The sequence below is a fragment of the Patella vulgata genome, chromosome 4 (genome assembly GCF_932274485.2).
Source record: "Patella vulgata chromosome 4, xgPatVulg1.2, whole genome shotgun sequence".
Lineage (NCBI taxonomy): Eukaryota > Metazoa > Mollusca > Gastropoda > Patellidae > Patella > Patella vulgata.
Window position 1 is genome coordinate 36,228,021 of NC_065882.2, and position 9,468 is coordinate 36,237,488.

General features: G+C 33.7%; 1 long non-coding RNA gene across 1 annotated transcript; it reads right to left on the minus strand.

Moving 5' to 3' along the window:
- Positions 1-3,959: 3,959 nt before the first annotated feature.
- LOC126817202 (uncharacterized) lies at positions 3,960-8,410 on the minus strand. Its single transcript, XR_007678867.2, has 3 exons — positions 7,976-8,410; positions 7,534-7,590; positions 3,960-6,461 (listed from the first exon to the last, which is right to left on the minus strand). It is a non-coding gene; the product is annotated as an uncharacterized LOC126817202 (long non-coding RNA).
- Positions 8,411-9,468: the final 1,058 nt, after the last annotated feature.

Sequence of the window (9,468 nt, forward strand, 5' to 3'; positions counted from 1 at the left end):
CAGGCTTTTTTCGTTTTATTAATTCAAATAATGCATATAAATTTCATACAGATCGGATGATAACTTATGTTGTTCGAACGTTCCCACGTTTCATCAAAGTAAAACAAGGGCCATAACTCTATAAGTAAGTGACAGAAATTGCTGACATTCAGTAGGCTTCTTCATTTCACTAATTTAAATGATGCATATGAATTTCATACAGTTTAAGTGATATCTTTTGTCGTTCAAGTGTTCACAAGATTTAACAAAGTTAAACAAGGGCCATAACTCTAGATGTAATTAACGGAAATTTGCTAAAACTAAATAGGCTTGTTCATTTTTCTAATTTAAATGATACATATAAATTTCATACAGATTGGATAATTACTTTTGTCGTTACAAGGTACAACAAATTGAAACAAGTGCCATAACTCATGGGGTAATTAACGGAAATTGCTGGAATTCAATAGGCTTCTTCGTTGCACTAATTTAAATGATGCATATCAATTTCAAACAGATCGGATGATAACTGTTGTCATTAGTGTTCAGAAGATTCAACAAAGTGAAACAAGGGGCATATAAACTCTAGATGTAATTAACAGAAATTGCTGAAATTCAATAGGCTTCTTTGTTTTACTAATTTAAATGATGCATATAAATTTCATACAGATCGGAGCATTCACAAGGTACAAGAAATGAAACAATTAAACGTTTTTTTTAAATTGGATAATAATTGAGACCTCCCGATGGACCATAAGCTAAATGAGAGCATCCCTAATGCTGCAATATACTTCCACATTCCTGCTTTGATTGATATGGAGCTATACTATATACCGGAAAACACCAGAAAACAATGAAAAACACCGGAAAACACAAGAAAACAACCAGAAAACACACTAAATACAACATGGAAACACCCTAAATACCGGAAAACACCCTAAATAACGGAAAACACCCTAAATAGGTAACCTGGAGAAGGGTTATACTATAAACCGGAAACTAACCCTAATCCAGGCACACAGAGGACCAGGCTCCGGGTTACCTATTTAGGCTATTTTCAGGCATTTAGTGTGTTTTCCGGTATTTAGTGTTTTTCCGTATTCAGAATAACATGGTGTTTTCCGGTAGTTTTCTGGTATATAGTATTGTCGATTGATATGGTACTTTTTAAAATGAAGAGAATGAAATATGAAATGGCTGTAATATGACAAGAGGCAAAGTAGGCTAGGCGTTGGGTTTGTTTTGCCAAATTTTCAGACAAAATATTAACAAAAGATAGGTTGCCAGGCAACGAAACATACGCCCACAGCAGCTAAATCGTTCAGGCAGTCAACAAGAGTTGTCGCATATTTTTACTTTTTTCGGTAATGAAACATTTATAATACACTAAAATCTGATTAAGAGCAACAACTTATGAAGTAATTATTAGAAAACCATTAGAATTTGTTTGGTTTATACAAAGTTCTGCCCAATGCTAACGTTTTGTATACAAAACTTTTAATATCATGGATTTAGCTGTTCAAGTCATAAAAATTCATTGAAAATCAATATACTTGTTCGTCTCAAGATCTTAAACTCTGTATCAATCTGATGATAACTTTAGCCTTTAGAGCAGAAATCGTTGAAAATCAAGGGCCATAACTCTTGCAGTAATTATCGGAAATCGCTGAAAACCAATAGGCTTCTTCGTCTCATGACCTTAAACACTGTGTATAAATTTAAAGTCAAACGGATATTAACTTCGGCCTTTAGAGCATCCACAAGATTTTTTGAAGTGATCAAGGGCCATAACTCTGGCAGTAATTATCAGAAATCGCTGAAAATCAATAGGATTCTTCGTCTTATAACCTCAAACACTATGTATAAATTTAAAGTCAATTGGATATTAACTTTAGCCTCTAGGGCATCCACAAGATTTTTTGAAGTGATTAAGGGCCATAACTCTGGCAGTAATTATCGGAAATCGTTGAAAAGCAATAGGTTTCTTCGTCTTATGACCTTAAACACTGTGTATAAATTTAAAGTCAATCGGATATTAAATTTGGCCTTTAGAGCATCCACAAGATTTTTCAAAGTGATCAAGGGCCATAACTCTGGCAGTAATTATCGGAAATCGCTGAAAATCAATAGGCTTCTTTGTCTCATGACCTTAAACACTGTGTATAAATTTAAGGTCAATCGGATATTAACTTTGGCCTCTATAGAGCCATAGAACTAGAATACTAACGGGAACGCCCACCGTGTGACGTCACTACCTTATGTGACGGCGGGCTTCTGACGCTGATATCGGGCACAGCGTACTTCCGGTTTCTGCTCGCACTAACAAAATGCCCGGCGCGAATTTTGTTTTGTTCGGATGTTCCGCCTGCAATAAAAGAAATCGGGGTTGATCATTCTATCGCTTACCCAAAAACAACAGAGTGGAGAGAGAATCATTACGTATCATACAGTCTACCAGATCAGACCCGATAAATGACAAGACCTTGACAATATGTTCAAGACACGTTGAGCTGGATTATTTCGTTGAAAAAGTAAGTGAAAACTCAAAAGAAATTAATTATGTAGATTCTAGTTGGCAGTCCACCCTGACAACCTACAATGAAACAATGAAGTTAAGTTAAACCCATACTAGCTGAATGTCTGTATTTTCATGTTTGCCCGTTAGATTTTACCCCTTCTCTCATCAAAGTTGTATGCATATAGGTTTGTTTACATTAGTGCCGTAGCTAGGCCTAATCTATTTTCAATTTGTTATGAAATTGACGATTACTACACCCGATGAGTGTGTGACAGCATGACGATTCTCTCAACAATCTTCTTTTACTTTAATTTTATGAATTACTAATTATTATTTTTTTTTAAAGGTCAAAGTTTTAACTGAGCAGCTCCATAAAAATTAAAATTGTATATTTATTTATGACTGACCTTGACCTAGCTGTCAAATCCTTTTATTTTTAAATTCCGAAATAATCTTGTTCCCGGTATGAATAATCAACAAGCATGGAAAAAAAATAATTATATCTGAACCTTTTGTTTTGTATGTAGGAACCTTTTTATTTTGATTTTATGAATATTTCAGATGTTTATAAAAATTCTGGGTCCACATATCGAAGATTAAAAGAAGGGTTAGGGAGACTATCAACCTTAATTCTTCTACAGAAAAGCGTAACAACAAAGAAATTGAATCCAAGGAAGTCACCGGTAACTTAAATTTCTGTTAACTTAATTATAACTATGAACATTCGATGTTTCCTTATAAAAGATCAGTATATGAACATTTAATTCATCAATATTAAACAGACATTATGCAAGAGCTAAATCTGTCAATTGCAGGTCTTTCTTTAGGCCTGGAATGTTATCTAAATTATTAATTACACATTAATTAACTTATCCAGACCATAATCAACGCTCGATGGCATCGCTAGCCTGTGATATATACTGGATTAGATCCCAGTCTGCTACTTCTGATTAAATCAAAAAATGGATAATCGAGACCATGTTTTTTTTTTTATCGTACCGACCTTAGTAATGATGATCGAGGCTAGGCCCAAAATTCAACCACTAAATACTCGGTTCAGGGTGGATCAATTTGACTGAAATTTTCAGCAAATTCCCTTTACATTATCTAGTTTTTAACTATTATAATGAGAACTGCTAGCTCTTTCTGTAATCTCCCATAATTTTATTTATAAATACTTGTATGAATATCCGATTCTTCTTTATATTTACTTTTGTAATTTTTTCGATTTTATTCAGAAACCGAGAAAATTATGAATACATGTATGAGAATCCAATTCTTCTTGTTTTAATTGAGTTTTATGAATTTGTCTATTTTATTCAGAGTCCAAGGAAAACCGAGGAAACTCAATGTTTACATATGAACGAAGTAACCTTTCAGATGTTGCAGAAATCATTTTTATGTCAAATGCCTGCTTTGTGGCTATGTCAGTCTTCAAGTGATTATATCTATCTGTTTAAAACTGAAGATAAAAGTGTAACATACCATTTAACCATTGACAAGGACTTGAATTGTGAAGTACAATATAATAATTTTTGTTTCCTGTTCAAATTAAAGTTACATCTATAGATTTACTTATAAGAACTGTTGAGAATATGAAGATATGTAGGGGCATAACATCAAAACATTTACAGTCTTATTCTCAATGTCAGCCTACAACTGTAAGATATATCAGACAGGTTGATCTTTTCATGAACACAAATAAGTCAACATATAAATTACGAAATCTGTGTACTTGCTTCTGTATGTAATAGTTTTCTTGAGGACACTCAAATCGAAATTTGTTTAAGTTGTCGACAGATTAACAGAGATTTACAGAGAAAGTAAATAGCAATAATAATAGTTTATTTCACATATATGGCTACATAGCACATTGCATATTCAGATTTTGATTGAAAATATATAATTCAAAGAATCAATATTTACATACTTGTAAATGTAATTTACAATTCAAAAATAGCTTAGCAATAATATATAGTTGCCATATAAACGAGCAAAAAGTGGTAGAATATAATCATGTGGTACGAATTTGATTAAAATGTAGATTTCACTCCATTTTGATTTATTTCTTCCAACTGACTCCACTCCACATAGATTTGAGGTCAAATGAGAAGTTATAGAGTTAAACTGTGATCATTTATTTCAGGTATTTTATTTACAGCACTTTGCTGCAAGCATTTCACACAATGAAAGGAACAAAAACACAGATTATACAGATAATTTCATACAACAAAATAGAAAGTGTATAATTAAACTAAACATCACCTGGCTCTATTGGAATTAATATCGATATTGGAAGTATAAAAATATAAATGTGATTGAATCTAGGATTAAATCTAGAACTTAATCAGCAGTGTTCTACAGATTTTTTATTTCTTGTTATTACTGTATTGTAGATAATAAGTAATGAAAAGAAAACAAGGCCCCAAGTTTACAAAGCATTCTCAGTCTTTTAAGTTAAGGTTTTACTCAAAATTGTTTGTCTTATTTTAACTTAAATATAGCACTTTACTAACTATTGTTGTTTTAATGTAAATATATCAATAAGAAACTATGCGCAAAGTTTTGTGTTTCTGGATCAAAGATATTTCTCAAAAACAGTGATTGAAAGTTGAGCAAATTATTAAGTCTGGGAATGCTTTGTGAACTTGGGGCCAGGTTGATAATTGTAAACAAAATATATCGAGACGCAATGAAATAGCACCTCTGAGATGACGTGGCATAACTTTGCACCTTCCACAGTTGCACAAAACCTAGCTTTTTAAAAGCTGCATTATATACCCCACGTGTGTACCAGAAAAATCAACATACTGATTCTGTTGGGTTTAATTGTTTTGATTGAGAATTGTTCGGGGTGCGTTTACGCAATCTTCAAAACATTCTCACATGTTATCATCGTAATATGATGTTGTTACATCCTTAATTGCAAGATTAAAGCAAATCTTTAAAACAAAATTGAACTGAAAAGTACTAAGTAGGGCGTTAAACCTGGATTCATTTCAAACAAGATTTACATTCATCCATTTATAAAAGTGATGTATTATTTTTATTGCATCTCAGTATAAAATATTAACAATGATAACAAAATTTATACAAATTTTATACAGGTGCACAACTTGTAATGTGTGAGCTTTATAAATGTATTAAATTATTCTTAAATATACATTATGTAAGATTTTGATAAAGAGCTAGCCATTCTTGCTATAATAGTTCGAAGATAAATAATGTAAAATGAATAATTTGAAAATTTCATTCAAATTACTCTATTGCAAGCGAAGATATTAGCCTTTGAAGGCCTTTGAAGGTTTGACAAGACGTGTGCAAAAATTTCAACCATCGTACTGGTTGTTCGAAGTAGTCTCACTCCTCCATTTTTAGCTTAAATCAAAATATGGCTGAACTGTTCTAATCTATTTAATATTGGAGAAATCCGATGCCATCGAGAGTTGATTAGGGCCTGGACAAGTTAATTAATGTCTAATTAATAATTTAGAAAACATTTCAGGCCTAAAGAAAACCTGCAATAGGCAGATTTAGCTCTTGCATAATGTATGTTTAATCATTATTATCATAAGCTTATGGATTTTTTTGTGCATTTCTATTTGCCTTTAGTGTTTATCAATGGTCATTATCTGTTAAATTCACAAGTTTTATTTAACAAGCATCACTGTCATGTGAATAAAATATCTTTGAACAGAGCCTTGGATCATTCCAACCACATATTGTTGTTCTTGTTTTTTAAATTAGTCATCTTGAATAGTAATTTAACCATTTGTTCCAAATGATGATAAACTTATACTAGAAAATGCACAGGCAGATGACAAGTTTTGATGTATAATATTCCTTGTTGGGGTTAAACTCGATTGAGGTTCGGCAAACCCTTGAGATCATGTGAACATCAGATCATTTTTCATATAACCACTACTTGAACTTTCCCATTAAATTTAACTGGATTAGTTTGAATCTTAAAAAGAAAATAAATAACAATGAAAACAACGTAAATAAAAACCAAACAAAATCAATAGCTATGAATTAAAATTACCAGTGTAAATCTGTACACAACCAAAGACAGGGTTGGAGGTTATAATTTCCCTCACAATTTTATCTAATTACGAGCTTGATACCAAATTAATACAGTTCTTTAAAGGCTCAATACCACTCTTGTTGTAACTGAATAATATGTCCCAATCTTTATTCTGGTCAACAAATTTAACTATTTTAGAATATTTCAATTAATTGATGATACAAATTTCATCTTAACACACCTTATTTAAAAAATTCAACATAATGGTTTGAAACGTCTAACGTAAACCTTTTCAAATGAAACTTCGATTTAAAAATATTTTCGAACCCTCTGGACAAGTAAAATAGGATGTAATGGATAATTTACACAACAGGTGGGACACTTAAACATCTAGTACTTAGATAGAGATATTATTTATTTTCTGGAGCTTTCAAGCCAGCAAGAGTGTTATTGTCCCTTTAAAGTAAATATTATACAAAATAAAAGAAACTGTTCCAAAGCAATTTGGGATCACGTGGCTAAGTGGGTAAGACGCTGGCTCGCTAGCCTGGAGGTCGGGTGTTCGATCCCTACATTTGCCGAGAAAGTTCATCCAGATTTTCCGGCGTGGTTCCCCCTTGTCAGTGATGCAGTACGGAGGGCCTGACAAGGACAGCTGTCTAATCCTTCGGATGATACGAAAACCCGAGGTGACCTATATAGATTGGAATGCACATAAAAGATCCCTTGGCAGTTGGAATTCGATATAAGAATAGGTGATAGTGCCGCTGCCCGGGCAAAATTTCCCTTAAATCACACCTTATGGCGTATGCCCGTCTTCATTAGCCCAGCATAGGAGCAGAACAGTAGGACGTTAAACCCCATTTCATTTCATTTCCAAAGCAATTTGATCGTTTGAGAAGAAAAAAAATATATAGACATGGTCGAGACTATAATGAGTTTCAAAACTTGCCCATTTGCTACGAACACTATGTGACTATATGTATGTATGTTGTATATGTAGAAAACTTACGGATGCTACTGGAACGACAGGTTGAGATGTCTCAAACAAATCTTTAGCAAAGAAAAGCTGTAGTAAAGAATACACATTTTTTTTTTTATAAACAATATTTTTAATCAGGATGTCTGAATGGGATTGGGGAACAGGCTTAGCCTATGTAAAACCCCTTGTTATAAACAAGAAAAGGGCACTGGGAAACCAGCCAAAACTGGCACGGACATGCCAAAGGCTAACAACAATATGCACAAAACAATAAATAAAAATAATAACAAGTCCTAAATAAAATGTGAATGTCATCATAATTTATTAATAATAATTTTATAATATGTAGTAGAAAATGATACACAAATGTGTATTCAGATAATTTAATGTCCGAAAATAAATGGTTTATACTCCCGATGGTATGTTATATAACTAATTTTAAAAAAACTCATTAAAATTATGAATAACTTACATCTATTACACCGTCAAGTTCTTGAAATTCCAGGATGTCGTACACTTCTGCTATGTTGACATACGGCCGGAAGTTACTTGTGCCTTATTGACTTCGCGCATGCGATGTTCAACATAATTATGTCATCACCGTTATACGTCACCGAGTGGGCGTTCCCGTTAGTATTCTAGTTCTATGATAGAGCGTCCACAAGATTTTTCAAAGTTATCAAGGGCCATAACTCTGGCAGTAATTATCGGAAATCGCTGAAAATCAATAGGCTTCTCGGTCTCATGACCTTAAACACTGTATAAATTTAAGGTCAATCGGATATTAACTTTGGCCTCTAGAGCGTCCACAAGATCTTTTGAAGTGATCAAGGGCCATTACTCTGGCAGTAATTATCAGAAATCGCTGAAAATCAATAGGCTTCTTCGCCTCATGACCTTAAACACTGTGTATAAATTTAAGGTCAATTGGATATTAACTTTTGCTTCTAGAGCGTCCACAAGATTTTTTTAAGTTATCAAGGGCTATAACTCTGGCAGTAATTATCGGATATCCCTGAAAATCAATAGACTTCTTCATCTCAAGACCTTAAACACTGTGTATAAATCTAAGGTCAATCGGATATTAACTTTGGCTTCTAGAGCGTCCACAAGATTTTTTGAAGTGATCAAGGGCCATAACTCTGGCAGTAATAATAGGAAATTGCTGAAAATCCATAGGCTTCTTCGTCTCAAGACCTTAAACACTGTGTATAAATTTAAGGTCAATCGGATATTAATTTTGGCCTCTAGAGCTTGTGGACGCTGGATCGACGGACGGACGGGGGCGACGACAATATACGACCACATTTCAATGTGGGAGTATAAAAAGTGGGTGTGCCACTGCCCCAGGGACCAAAATAAATAGTTGCTGTCTTTACGCTATAAGGAATAAATATGCAAAGTTCCAAGATGATCCATTCAGAATTGCAGCCTGTAGACGATAAATACAAAGATATGTTGCCAGGCAACGAAACATATGCCCACAGCAGCTAAATCGCCTGAGCGATCGACAAGGGTTGTCGCATATTTATTCCATTGTAGGTAATTGGGGGCCTTTACAAGACAGTTCCATACAGATCAGATTATAATTTTTGCCGTTTGAGGGTTCACAAGGTTCTACAAACTAAAACAAGGGTCTCAACTCTGGAAATAATGTACAGTAGAATCTGCATTAAGCAGCCACCCAAGGGAATTTTCACAACTGACCGCTTAACGGGAGTGGCCTCTTAATAAAATCTCGTTGCTTTTTGTGCTGACATAAATTAAATATTACGCTTGGATGCATTGGAAGCGGTAAATTTGTCTGTCGCTGAATCTTGCGCCGAACGAAAATTCTGTACTCAAATCTCGGACATAACTTAACGGGAGTGGACTCTTAATAAAATCTTGGTGCTTTTTGTGCCGACATAAATCAAATATTACGCTTGAATGCATTGGAAGCGGTAAATTTGACCGTCGCTGAAT